Consider the following 16,144-nt stretch of genomic DNA (forward strand, 5'->3'; position numbering starts at 1 on the left):
CATTATTGTGTACACATAGGTGTATTTATATGTATATAAAAAAGAAGTAGAACGGCCACCTAAAACCACTAACCTAGCTTTAAAACAGATCCTTTGTTTGATAAAATGCATGCCCATTGGCTGGTAGGAAGGGGCGCGGTGGATACTAGAAAGCTGATTGGCCAACTAGTAATCCTCAACATGTATAAAAACAAGAAGAAACGACAGAATTCGCGCATAAGCCTGACGAATCCTATAGTTGGATGAAACGCAGAATATTCAGTGTAGCTTAATCGCCATATATATTTTATAAATTACTATATATATATATATATATATATATATATATATATATATATATATATATATATATATATATATTCAATGTAGTCGCCTTCAGCCTGAATCACTGTTTCAATACTTGTCCTGAACAACAGCTTTCCCTTTGGAAAAGCGTAGCCAGGCTCTCTTCGAATACTCGGTAGATTACGGTAGCCCGGCTGGATATGGTGTTGTGAAAGGTCATATTGATGATTTTCCGGACGTATGACCTAACGATTCAGGTTGGGGAAGGGGAAGGCCTAATGAGAGAAGAGTACAAACTAGTAGCACTCTTTCTGAAGATATACCTGGGTGTCTTAGGACTTTTGGTCCGGCGCCCAGCTCTGCTGCGAAACACAAGATTTGCCAGCGGCCACCTGATTGCACCAGGTTATTACCGCCCTTTTTAGTACATTCAGGTACACTTTGCTGTTGACTTCGACAATCTGATGAGGAATGATCTGACCCTAACTTGCAGCCACACTAAAAATCATAATGTGGCTAAAAACGTAATTAAGCTGTGCCCCCAAGCGTTTAAGCGTCCGGATTTGCATTTTGAATGTGCTGGCAATATGCCTGTGTAATAACTTGGATAATTAGAGAGCATGAGATGTACATTAACGCATCTTTGAACATTGTGTCACTTTCAGACATGGAAGATGCCTCCTATCAATTTGGGATTTGTACACAACTGATAAACGACCAGATGGACTCCAACAGCAAAGAGAAAACATGTTTTCTTATAACGGAATTGGAATCATGTAATTTTCATTAGTGTCAAAAATTTATCGTTTCTCTGTGTATTTAATATGAATAAAATGCCAAAATATGCGGAGGCATAAGAAGACGCATAGCCATTTAGGAGAACGAGTTGATGATATGGAATGATAATTCTAACAGAGAATAGATACTATAATGCAGCATTTAAATTACAAATAGTTTTATACTTCTGTATTTTTTTACAAAATGTTCCGCATATAATTTAGTAATCAGGAAAGTATTGCTGAATATAAAACTGATAGTACTGTGGCAAATAATTTCCCGAATTAACCAGTCTTATTAAAAAAAACATGTATCTTTACAATCAGAAAAATGCATATCTATATAATATACATAAGTATATATATATATATATATATATATATATATATATATATATATACAAATATTAAACATATATATTTTTGCCGCACTATACCGCGTCCAAAACATCAAGGGAGGAAATATGTTATATTCAAGAAGAAATTCAGTAATGACATATGAAATATATTGTATATTCGTAACATAACACGTCTATAAAATGTAGGGAAATTATTGCATGTTGAAAGAAATGAATGTAAAGATTAAAGAAAATATTAAATCATAGAATTGCTATTCATTTATATATGCTCATAATATTAATATTTAACAAGCATTTTGCTTTTCAACAAAAACCATTGTTACACGCAAGCGTGAAATATAAGTGAAGAAGCGTGTTTTCTATTTTATATATATATATATATATATATATATATATATATATATATCAGAACATACGCTATCTATCTATATATATATATATATATATATATATATATATATATAATGGGGTGTACCGATAGAAAATCATTGTTATACATATAGGGTGAAAAATAAATGAAGAAGCGTATTTTTATTATATATATATATATATATATATATATATATATATATAGAGAGAGAGAGAGAGAGAGAGATAAATATATACATATATGTATATATGAAAAATACGCTATATATATATATATATATATATATATATATATATTGATATAATAGGATGGCTCGATAGAAAGCGCTTGAGATGAATATAACTAGACAGCAACTTTTGGGCGCCATATAATACAACATACAAGCTGATATAAAAATGACCACTCTGCTAATGGAAATGATATCCAGAAAAATCAGAAAAAATAACACTGCCATGTGCAATCAGACGTTGTTGAATAATAAGTTGCTGCCAAAATATACAAACATATATATATATATATATATATATATATATAATGTTTTAATATTTTAATTGAATTTAGAAAAAAATATAATTTTTAAAATACAAATAATTTTTTGATAGAAAATACAATGTTTGTTATTATTTCACTAATCTATGGATTTTCGCTGTAGGCTCATCTTCTCCAAAGAAAAATCATGAGCAAATAATTATTCTGGTTTGAAATTATATTGCTATTAAGAATATACATTAACATAAATTAATGTTATAGATTAAATCCTTTTAAGAGACATAGTGAAATAAATTAGGATAAATAAATAAAGGGTATGTTGTTTTGGTACTCAAATAGCATATTAACCATTGAATGTAAAAGAATGGGATTATTAAGTCCAAAACTGGTTGATGATTGGTATATTGAAATTGAAATCTTATTATATTCAGTAAAACATCAAGTGTAACGTGTCGTTATCCTTAGCGAATTTAGAATTTGTAATTATTATGTCTCATTTTCGAGTCTCCAATTAAATGAAAAAATAAATAAATAACACTTAAAATATCTTATTTTTACAGTTAAAGTGTCCGTTTAAAGAAAAGGGAATGGGAAAGAAAGAAAAACGAAACGCACGTTAGTATTGGTAGAGTGTGTGGAAAGGTTACACAGAAACTCCAGAAAGACAGGCTCAGCGATAGATAAACCGATCAAAGTGAAAAAAAGGGAAGATAAACTTATAAGAGAGGAGAACAGTAGAAAGCGCAAGGGGAAGGGGTGTTAACTTTAATGTTTTCAAGTTTATTAAATTCAAATAATCTGCTTCGTTTAATCGAATAAAATAAATATTTTTAAAACATTAAATATGTGAATATATAAGATATGAGGCAATTTGTTCTAGCAAAATTATTATGAATTAAATCTCAAATATTTATATAACCTGTAAAGTAATAAAAACATTTGATAAAATTTTAAGTGAATAAATTGCTGTAGAAATAATAGGGTAGTCTATAAATTATCAAACTATAATATAAAAACACTAAATATTCAGAATGAAGACAATCATTTATAAAAATGTTAAGGTAAGACGTTTCAAAAATAATATTAGGTAGACTAATTTTACGTAAATATTTATCTCATTTTCAATCCAATTGTTTTGTTGTTATTAAACTTTAGCCACATAATATAAATATTTAATTAAGAGGCCTTGGATATATTGTATAATATTGCAATTCGAATTTTTAATCAGTTATTGAAGGTAATTTATCATGTGATATTGCAATTCAAATTTGTCATCAGTTATTGAAGATATTTATCGTCCAACAGATCGAGTTTTATTTCCAATTATATTGTGGAAGTTAGTTCAAGGAAAAATTATTAGAGTGTTTATTGAATATGAGAATTATGATTTAGTATGGTAGAATTAAGAGGGGATAGTGCTACATGGAGTTAAATACAAGTGCTTAAATAATATTAAATTGTATTTTCTAAAAGTGAAACTAACTATCTATGGTTTTGTAACATGTAAACATGTAATAACTAGGCTATTAGAGCAGAATCGTTTAAGAGAGGGAACAATCGATGAATATGATTGACAGATTTTAAATGTATATGATAGATTATATAAGAGGGAATAGGGTAAGATGGAGTATGTTAGGTAAATGGTTTAATGTAGTGAGGATTATTTTTTATTGTCTAATGCTTACTCATCCATATTATTTCAAATTGATTGTATTTAAATTTTCGCTTGTGTTTGCAAAATGAGACCAATTCGTTGATAGCATGTATTGTAAGTAATTATTTTGAATTCGTCGGAGATGCAAAATTTACAAAATTAAAACCTTGATTTGTATGGTTTTTCACTTTATAGTATACTCCATTAAATTGTTCTTTTTAAGCGTTTTGTTCATAATAAAGGTAGTGAAAGGACTGCCTTATTTTGTCTGTGAATTTTCGTTTTTAATGGAATGCAAGTGATTTGAGATGCTCAGTTTTATTAGTTTCAAGCTGCGCCTATGTATGTGTGAGGTGTTTATTTAAGTTTCATTATTTAAATTTCCATTTAGTTTCATATAGAGATTGGTATTTAAAATCAAGACGTTTTTATAAGGCAGGAGAACAGTCAGATCTATATTAATTAGTCGGTTGCGGATTAATTGTGAGAGTAACACTATATAAATACGTTTCTTTCTTGTTGTTATTTAATGTAGCTATGTGGTTTACCATTGCTGGAATGGTTTGGTTGGAGTCATTCGTTATTAAGCTACTTGGATGGGTTTCATGTATCGGCAGTTGTGTCACCATACAAAAGTATACACCTTCGTTATGCATGACATAATTATGTAAAGGACACCCCTTTTACTTTGGTATTTACATTTATTTATGCAGGCTATATAAGGGGGAAGAGTCTGAGCTTTTTTTACATGTTATTGGATGAGATTGTTGTCTGCGCTAAATTCGGCATAGTTGAGTATGATATTTTTATTCTTTTTGTTTAATAATGTACTCTACTTATAGGTGTATTAGAGAATTTTCTTCGATTTAAAAACATTCTTTAAGTAGGTTTTTTGTACGTTCGGGCTAAAAGGTTGATTGGACCATATAGATTTCTTCGTCTTAATGTTTTATCTTTTTATCTTGTTTATGTTTAGAAGTTCTATTACTATTAGCATCTTTTTTGATGGGCTTATTTTTGCTCGGATTGTATTATATTGTTATTAATAGTCTTTTTGGTCATATAATTGGGAATTATTATCCGTATATCCCGATTTTCTGAAAGTATTGCTGTAAAACGTTGAACATTGGTAAATATTATTTTTGTGTCAACTGATAGATTTGAAATTCTATTTGAGATAGATTGTATTATTTTACCAATTATAGATTGAGTTCTATATTAAGCGCTTTTATTAAAAAAATAGTTTCACTAAATCTGTAACTTATGCAGAGACGGAGGGAATCATTATTATATCAAAGTTGTTGGGGGCAACTTTTCTTGTCCAATATGTGCCATCAAAATAGTATAAAGGATCGTCTTGCCAACAGAATTAATTTTCATTCTAAATTGGTAATGTCCGAATGTTTTAGCAATTACTAATAGCTTATTTAAGAGTATTGGGAAATAGAATGATAGGAATTATTATAAATATTGAAATTCAATCTTTGCTCCTATGTTAGATTTAAAACCATTAAGGAACAGAGCCAGAGCATTGCCAGAGAAGCGATATAATTATTTCCTTTATGGAGAGGATGCTTATATCTAAGACTTCCTTAATGATCCCATATCTGAACAAAAGGAAAACACTAGTCTAATAGAGAGAATATCATGGAAAGTAGGTTTACAGTCTTTTGAGAAGAATCATGGAGTGTCTGGGATTACAATTTCTGAGAAATGATGGATATTCTGTAATTTAAGTAAGATTTTGCTTCTATGTTAATTTCATTTATTAAAGACAGAATCATAATATTTATGTAATTCCTTATATATAACTACCCTGAGTGTCCGGGGTTGGCCGGATGTTTGGAGGTATATGTTGAGCAAATAAGAAAAGGTGGTAGTAGGCAGGCAGGCAGGCAGGCTCGAACCCGTACCGGGAAAGAAAGAAAACATGCCGTTAAATAAAAAGCCGTCTTTGTCGTTCTGTCCATCGCCAAACTGGAAGAGGAGAAGCTTAAAATTAAGCCTAGTCAATCGAAAAGAGGGGGGGGGGCTTTAGAAAATAAGGGCGAAAAAAAATACCTTTCTCTGTAGAAATGTACCCAGTTGAGGGTGAAGGAATTAATGTTTTAACGATTTTTTCGATATTTGTCCTCTTAAGTGTCGACTTCAAAATGATACATATCTCGTGAAAATCCGTCGTATGTGTCCAAAGTTTTAGCCATACATACATACATGCATACATACATACATTTAAACAGAGAGGTGAGATTTATATTATAGATTTTCTTGTAAGTAGGGTAGTCTAATTTATAATAGTGTTTAGTTGTTTCCCCGAAACAAAAATTTGTGTTTTTATAAACTTTCACTGCAAAGCTATTTATGTTTCTATAGATAACATTAAGAGTGTGGTTATGTTTATAAAATTTCATCTTTTTAACAAATGCGACTATCATGCTTTCAGAGTTCACCACATCCTGGTTATATTTAATGCGGGAAGTAGTTTTCAGACTGTAAAACCTAGCAGCAGGCTTCTTAACTTTCTTTAAGTCTCTGTATGAATTAAATTAAGGATTTTACAGGGGTTTTCAGGGTTAGGAGTTTGTGTATTGCTTTGTTGTTTTATGTTTAAGTTTTAATCATAGTAGAAAGCTTTGCATGTGACATTTATGAGAAACTTGTTAATAACTTGTACAAGTTTGTGTCTATATGTTTATTAGAATGTTTTAACCGGATTTAAAAAATAGCTGTATAAACAGTAAAACGTGTTTCTGTCTTTGCAAAAAAATGTCTTAATATAAATACATACATATTTGTGATCTGGAAAGACCACATATAAGAAAGCTGAATCAGCAAAACTGAAATTGCCTGTCAGGACACTATATACAAATGTAAATAAATTTTGTCATATTTTATTGGTTTGAAAATATAGGATATTTTATACCAATTGTTATATAATTTAAACCATAGAAAAGTATTGTGATTTTGTTTATTTTTAAATGGTATTCACCACTTAAGGCCCGGAAGCCACTCGGGGATAAGGATTATTGCGTGTACAGTAATCAATGGGATAATATCGTAGTAATCGTTAGTAATGGAGATTTGATAAAGTGTCTTAATTAAGGGGGCGGTTTATCAGGAATTTGTTTATGTTGGACTTGAATGCATTCCACTTGTAGTCAGGTGGGAAACAGGCAAACGGTACAGAGTTCCACAGGCGTGCACTTCTTAGAAAGAAGCTTTGTTCATGGAATCTACGTTTTTATTAAGGCACAGATAAAGAGTGGGGAAAATTATTGACAGTAGTTTCAGCTAGACGGGCGTTTTTCGTGAAATATTGCCGACGGGGGCAAGACATTGGAGCTCAGACGAGCACTTGCCATCGAATTAACGATAAAACAAAGATAAACTGGCAAGTCTCTTCTGTGGGAGCGAGGTTGCAGGGAAGAAAAAAGGGCATCCCCCATTAAGCCACGAAGTCTATTTTGTACTATGTCAAGGCCGGATAGGCTGTTTTTAACAGCTCCTGCCCAGATGTGGCAACAGTACTTCATCCTTGGACTACTTGTCTTTTATATAGATAGAGAATTGCATCAGCAGTGAGATATGTTCTCGAGCGGTAGAAAGATCCTAATATTTTTCCAGCGACCCTGGACACAGATTTAATGTATGTGTTCCATTTCAGATCAGGAGTAAAGGCTAATCCCAGGAGCTTGTCAAAACATGGAACTTCCCCAAGACGATAGCCATCTATTTCCATTTATGCCAGATAGGGGATCAGAACGTTGATGATGTAAATATAGGAGCGTGGTGATGGATGCATTAAAAGTAACCAGCCACATCTTTCCCAACTGTACCACGTGCTCAAGATCAGAGGAGAGAGAATCAGTAAGAACTTTGCCATTTACGGCCTTTTATGTGTTGCCATAGATGGTCGTGTCATCAGCATAGATGTCAACGAATGATTTAAGTATGTGTTTAGGGAGATCATTGATGTAGAGTTAAGTATGTTATTTTGGAGATCATTGATGTGCTTCAGGAAGAAAGTTGGATCCAGGATCAAACCTGAGGAACTCTAGCATTGATACTGTGGCCTCTGATTTCTGCCCGTCAACCACTACTCTTATGAATCTATCAGAGAGAAACGATTTAATAATTGAGAAAACATTTCTAGTTATACTGTAGCTGGAAATCTTGCGAGGTAGGTATTTATGTCATACCTTGTCGAAGGCCTTTAATATGTCAAGATTAATTGCTTTAGAAAGGAAGCATTTGTCGAGAGATTCACTAATCCTATGAGATATAACCGTTAGCACATCGAGTGGATATCTAGTAGAACGGAAACCATATTGCATGTCACCAAGAAGGTTATTTCGGCTGAGGTCGTTGACTATTTCTCTATTTAATATGGATTCTAGCAACGTACACACAGGCAACTTATTGGTCTGTACTGAGAGGGAGATGAGCTGTCACCTGGATTCTTAAATACAGGGTATACTACTGAGGTTTTCCAGGGTGATGGGAAGAATTTCTCCTTAAGGCAATGCTTAAACAGTCTTGTAAGTATGGGGGCAAGTTCTGGTTGAAACTCTTTCAGCACTATATTTGGAATGTCGTTAGGGCAAGTTGCTTTACTGGAATCAAGTTTCTGGATTAGCTTTGCGACCTCACGCCGAGGTATTTGTATGTAGCATAGCGTGTTGTCTGTTATAGGAGGAAATACGGGGTGTAGATAGCATTCGTCGCATAAGGTAAAATTAGATGCAAAGCTCTTGGTAAATAATCTGGCCTTGTCTGATCCATTGATGATGGTTTTTAAAAAGCCTTCAATTTGGTAAATAGATTTGTCCCATTGAACAAAAAATATGAGTATTTCACTATTCAATTTGTTTACCAATATAGATATGTCCATAGATATACCACCTTTTTGGCCATTTTTTAAGTGCTAATTCTCACCGACTATTGATCAGAATAAACCAAATGATGGGTTGTTGGAAAATTAATGCCATGGATTGTGTAGTTTACTATTAAGGTCGCATGATAAGTGGATCTTCAATAATCCTGAGCCTATATTTGACAGCTTTTACACCCATAAAATGTTCCAATCATATTCATTTGTTTTCCTAGTTTTATACATGAATTACAATACTTCTTAGATAAGAGAAAACCCCAAGTTGTCTTTGATGGTTGTACATCTAAACAATATGATATAAATGCGGGAGTGCCTCAGGAGTCTAATCTTGGACCTTTATTATTCCTAATATTCATAAATGACCTACCTGACAAAATTGTCTGTGAGATGGGTATATATGCTGATGACATCACGCTCTATGACAGACACGATAGGAAAACAAATAAACACATATAGAAAGAAATGGCAAAAACTCTAGAGCATTACCTCCAATCTGTAGTGAAATGGGAACAAAAATGCATAGTCACATTCAATGCTGTTATCACTAAACTTGTTTCCTTCAATAACTACAATACACATTCTCGACCACCACTAGCAATGGCCAAAGACTCCTTATCTGGAAGTACATCTTTTAAACTGTTCGACCTAATTTTTACAGGAAACATGTGTGTGAAGAATAACATTGAGAGCATTGCCAGGACGGTTGCGAAAAAGGTAGGTTCTCTCTACCGTGCTAGAAAGTTACTAACGGCCGAAAATATCCTGTACCTGTATAAGGCAACCATTCGCCGATGTATGGAGTATTGTTGTCATATTGTGCTGGTACATCTGCTCCTAGTCTCTCACTCCTAGATAAGGTTCAAAAGAGAGTCGATAACCTGATAGGTCCTGAATTGTCATCTAAGCTTCAGCCTCTGTCCCATCGACGAAATGTAGCATCCCTCTGCCTGTTCTACTAGTATTTTAACGGTGAATGCTCCGACGAAATGCAAACACTTGTACCCCCTCGACGTAAATACGTCCGACAAACCCGACAAGCAGCAAAATCCCATCCCTTCACAATTTATATCCATAGATTAAGGGAGACTTCTACTTCATTAGTTTCTTCTCAAGAACCGCTAGACTTTTGAATACTCTTCTGGGTCCATGCTTCCCCAACTGTACTAACATGCCGAAGTTCAAGTGCAACGTGAACCGACATCTAACTACCCAACTCCCCACATATTACCACTCTAGCGTATGCCCGTGATAGTAGCCCCCTACATCAAAGTGGCAATGTGCATTGTTTGGGGTGAAATATATACATATGATGCAAAATGACATTAGAAAGAACATTACCGTTTGGTTTTCGGTGGAGCAGCTGTCAATTTTCCTTCCAAAATTTCTGTAAATCTTTCGTATTTTAATCCTGCCCAATTTATTTAAATTTGTTGTCTTTTTAACGCATTCTGTTCATCGTCAACTGTGTTTATGCCATATTGCGTATATTATCAACACGCAGACACACACACACACCAACATACATACCAACACAACAATATATTTATCGTCTCTTTATTATACAATGGTTACATATGCGCATAAACGTTCCAGTTACATCCCAATTCATAGCGACAACTTCATCTTATTAAGAACTGTGCGATATTGAAACGAGTTGTGGTTCCAATCATTTTTATAAAATAAATCATTGATAAAATAGATAAATTATGAAGTCGCTACCAGAAAAAAATAAAGACCTTAGATTAGGATGTAACAGTGATGAGAATATTGTATTACTTCAGATCAAAGCAAAAACCTAGGCAAATAAACAACTGCCAATAAAATAAACCAATACTTCCCCACTTTAACGGCCTGTACCACACGGGATCGTACTTCCTCTCCTCTCATTTTAATTCCTCCCATTCCTACTACATATTTTTTACAAAACCATGCTCTAAAACAACTACTACTCAAATTTACGAAATATGCAACTTACTTTAAAACGTACACCAGCTCCTAATATATATGCTAAAATCAAATGTTATCTTGACTCTATTGACCTTTTTTTTGTTTTATGAATTTTCCAATTTACTTGCATTTCACTGAAACACGTATGAACATGTGTGATCAATAATGTTTAATAACATACAGGCTATATAAGAACTCTGCCCTTCATTCACCATCCGGGTTTCATTATATATACATCTTGAAAACCAATCTATAACACCATCAAACACACACACACCCACACACACACACACACACGCATATATATATATGTTCAGATATATGTGTGTATTATTTAATACAGTCATTATAACTGTATAAATCTCTGTTTTCCCTATATAATGTTTATATTATTAAAATGAAAATGTTGCGTATTTACAATTACATATATATATATGCATATATATATATATTTTTCTTTTTCTCTTTTAAAATAAAACATTTGTATATACATATATATATTTATGTATATATATTTATATATATACATATATTTAATTATAATTAAAAAAAAAGAAAAATACAATGAATATTATTTATGAAGAAAATATATAATAATAAAACGCATAAAATATACGACAGGGACTTTACCCTATATTTATTAGAGTTCATCTTCTGCGAAGAAACTGGATTGTTCTCAGTGTATATATAGTACTCATAAATAAATACATCGCCAGCTTATTAGAAAATCTAAAAATACGGGGCAAATATTTTTTGACTATTTTGCTTAATCAATTTTTTAGGGATTAATTATTCTTCTAATAAGATATCCGATTACATAGATGAAATGTCAGCTCCAAACACACAGTCATCGGCAATAGATATTCTTAAATATTCTGCGATTTGCAATACTTCAATAATAAGAATCGTTTGATATAATAATTGAATGATCTGCCCCAACGCACATATACAAATGTGATGTTTTCAATTTTCTTAAAACAAAGAAACTTATTTAATTTTATTGTTCTAAATATCAAGCAAAGCAATTCCCCTTTTAAATTATCCCATTATATATCTTTACGATAGCCTATTTATGCAACAACGAACATTTATGTAAGAGAGAGTTCAATGTGCTTCAGGCAAGCATTACTTTTTTCAATATTGTGATGCTGATTAGATAAATTAACATAATAAAATTAGAGAATTTTTATAATTATATTTTAAAAACGCAATAGGTTTCATGAATTTCAATGTCTAGTTAGGTTACCTGACTCACCAACTACTATGGTGTCAACAAAATAATGCAACTGTGGAAACGTCTCGATTTTAAAATTGCAATGTTTTCACATCGATCAAAATTAATTTATCAAAATTTTAAAGATGTGACTATCATACTTTTTTTATAATATTGTATAGCATAAATATAATTCATTTTATAAAAAAAACACTATTAATATTTTACATATTTTAGTCAAGATCTAATTAAAGACACTTTGGATCTCAATATTTTTTTTATCAAAAGAGCACACGAGCTATAAAATATTAGTAGTACAAGACTGTTCTCGACTAATTAATGTTGTAATGCCCCTTGAGTTTTTTACGGCATAATAAAAACGGTGCTTATTATCTAGATTAACATGAGATTAAGTTTTCTTCTAAAAAGTTATTTCGAAGAAAGGATTTTATTTTTATTTATTGAAGTCCTTTTAGATGAAAATATGGTGAGGCAATAAACACTATGGAAAGCAGAAATAATTAGGTCTGTGACACAGCATATTCTTTACATTGTTTCGACTCTTGAGTATATATCCGTAAATATTTTATATGTTTTTTATATATACGGATGTGGTTCTCGGTTTATTAACTGTATCTAACGGATATATATCTTATATATATATATATATATATATATATATATATTATCACACCCCTAGAAATAACTGGGGATGCAATAAAGTGACTAAGCATTCCTTCCTGTCGCGGTTAACCACCTGAAGAATCCAGAGGTATTGTTGACCAAAACGCATTGAAACGACAACAACTATGACGATGATGATAGCAGTCCGCAAATAAATGAATAAATAAATAAATAACGAGTCCTTTCTCAATTTTCACAAAACAAAAAGAAACAACATCATTTATTTGTCTCTTAATACAATAAAGCTGAAAAATGATTCTTCAAAATATATAATTTTATAATTAAAATTATCCATTTACTTTGAATATCATTTAATTATACGTTTTTTTAAATAATAATTTACGTATCAAATACATATTGCAAACACTTTTTACGTCGCTTGTGTGAATAAACAGTCACATTTATTAGTTAAAATCGATGCAGACACAGTCTGCTGGATGCGTTATAGTTCGATCTGGCGCAAATCGATAACTACACACTGAGGAGATCAAAAGAAGAAATCGATTTATAGCGTAAACCAATGCACCCATAACTTTTGACTTCAAAGTAAGATTAAATTCAAATTTTTCCCTCGTTATATTTTTATGAGATTTGACCTCACGGTCTCCCTCTAGTTCAATCGTTATACGTGTATATGTGTTTATATGTGTACAACAGGGTCCGAGTTTTATTGTAAGATAAGCGAACTACATAAAAATAGAAAAAATGTTCAGAGATCTGTAGGACTCCAGTCGCGTGTGTAAATTCTGAAGCTACTCAACCATTGTTTATGGCCACAACATTTATTTAAACCTAATCACCTGGAATATTATCAAATATTTTTCAAGTTTCATTAATACATTCTAAATTTAAGAGAATAACTTTATTGACGCACGTACACAGAACAATGATTGGTTAAACAGAGAATCAAAATTATATCAAAAGTTTAAAACATAGCAAACTACTATGATACAGTCATTAATCTATATGGCTGTGGAGGATTTCTAAGAAATAACGACAATAATAATATTATTAGCATTAACACTGTGCCATTTTATTGGAGTTAGATACGATCCAGAGTTTACACGATTCACGTATTAAAAATGAACTAGATAAATAATAAATAAAACATAATTATACAGGGAGCATTATAAAAAATTATATTTCTGTTTTTTTTTATTATTATTCTGCAGAGATTGATCAAAGAGAATTTCAGGTTGCATTCATCAACTTAATGATTCATCCCTCGTTTACAGATATCAACGGTTTGAGACTTTAAGAAAACACCTCCGTTCACTATATATATATATATATATATATATATATATATATATATATAAAGGCTTCCTTCAGTCTTGACAGACTATGAATACATAGAGAAAGGGTATGAAAAAATAGCCAGCTTTTCTTTTAGAACGACATTTGTATGACAAATCTACTCCGATGCTCTATTTGCTAATATCTCTCATCGTTGGCAAAATGTGAATTCTGGTAGCTATGTAAGAAGATATATTTTGCAGCACAACATATCGCTCGTTACAGTGATTACACTGCCGTCTTGTCTTCATATCTGTTCAGCATATTGTGCAAATGAAAATGGGGGTTTTACTTTTAGAACTACTAGCGTACACACACACACACACACTCACACACTCACACACGCATATATATATATATATATATGTGCATAATTGTAACTTTGCCAAAAATGACTGAAACCTCTGCATTATTGTATCTTTTTTATTGTCTTTTACAGATCGTCTGATGATGTGTGTGTTTAGATAAAACAAATTTATGTATCTTTTTTCCGTCATCAGTACAGATACACATGTTTAATGTTACTGTTTTCAATTACTAAACACTTTGCAAAAGACAGAAAGAACACAGTGTTCGTTACAATATAATAGGTCTGGTTTGGGTTAAATAAATAGATGCATATATATATATATATATGTATATATATATATATATATACATATATATATACTCCAAATAAATAAATACTCAATCAACGAGTAAATATTCAGCTAAAATTTGAACTAAAAGTAAAATGAAATTATAAATTAAAAGATTATTAACTCAATGTCATATAGAATCAGTATTGGGCAAAAGAAAATACTGTATGCATAACAGGAACAGGCTGTTTATTATGTTTAAACTAACCTATGAATTCTCCTAGGCGTGCCACTTTTATTCTGATATTTTTATGGATGCATCTCTTCGAAAGAAGAAATGCTTCCTTAAACCTCTTGGTCTTGTTTCTTATCTAGTATTTGTTTGTGCTGATATAATAAATTCATTGTTTTTTATGCTTCACGAATAATTGGTTTTATCGCGGCCATAAGAACTTTCTCCCATATCCAAATCAACTCTCAAACTACATAGTTAATGCCCTTTTGCCATGTTTGGGCTGGTGCCTTTTTGCTCGATTTAAAAACACTTTATAAAACGCAGAAACGTATCTGCAAAGTTATTGGTCCCCTTAATTCCCAACTTCATCAACTCTGTCACATATGTTGTGTTTCCAATATTAGTTTGTGTATAAATGATATTATGACACGTGTTCTTCAGAATTGTAGGAGATATTTAATGCTTACTGTGTTCTAGCTCATTTTATTCGTGAATCTAGAGATATTCAGAAATACGTTATTTTAATTCATCATTGTAAGGCAGCTTCTACTTCCAGTTGCTTTTTCCAAGAACTATGAGGTTGGTTAACTCCCTTCCTGCGCGGCTAATTTTTATAGGGTAGCGGTCAATTGATGACTTTACGGCAATAATCGTTACTATTTGTCAGCTCCTTATGCCGAGTATCTTCATGCCTTAACTCGATAGATTTCCACAAAACAGAAATATATATATATCTACCTATCTTCTTCTATCACTCTATACTCCTATAAATTCGTTTTTCTTTTGTGTGTATTGATATTCATATTAAAACCGTTCTTTTCTATTTATTTAAAAAGAAAATACAATTTTCTTATATATGGGTTGTGGAAATGCATTGACTAGCAAAAGATATAGCTAATTTGCATATTCTTTTAAACATCCATCTTAATTAATTCCCTATTAGTTGTTTCGGTTTTCTTATGGGATGATCATCTAGAGTTAACTATTACGTGTAATTATATTCAGGCAGATATTCTATATGATTTATACTTGCATAAAAAGTTAAACGATTTGACCTTTAAGAACTTTACCAAACTCCTCCGACACTTGAAATTTTAGATACAGGTTCCGTGGACATGTATCTAACTTAATAACTCGATTTGAGCCCAAAACAATAATTTTTTTTGCTCTGCATACACCTCTAAACACCCGGGCAACGCCGGACACCCATCCTAGTATATCTATAAATGTGAAAGTGTCTGTGTGTGTGGGGGGGTGCGTGTGTGTATATGTCTGTGTACATTTCCCTACGCAATAACTCTGTCAATTTTAAGTCTACTGACTCAAAATTTAATATACAGGGTACTGAGATTTGGGAAAATCTTTGT

The sequence above is a fragment of the Euprymna scolopes genome, chromosome 17, assembly GCF_053919585.1.
Source record: "Euprymna scolopes isolate OS-2025 chromosome 17, ASM5391958v1, whole genome shotgun sequence".
NCBI classification, from domain to species: domain Eukaryota; kingdom Metazoa; phylum Mollusca; class Cephalopoda; order Sepiida; family Sepiolidae; genus Euprymna; species Euprymna scolopes.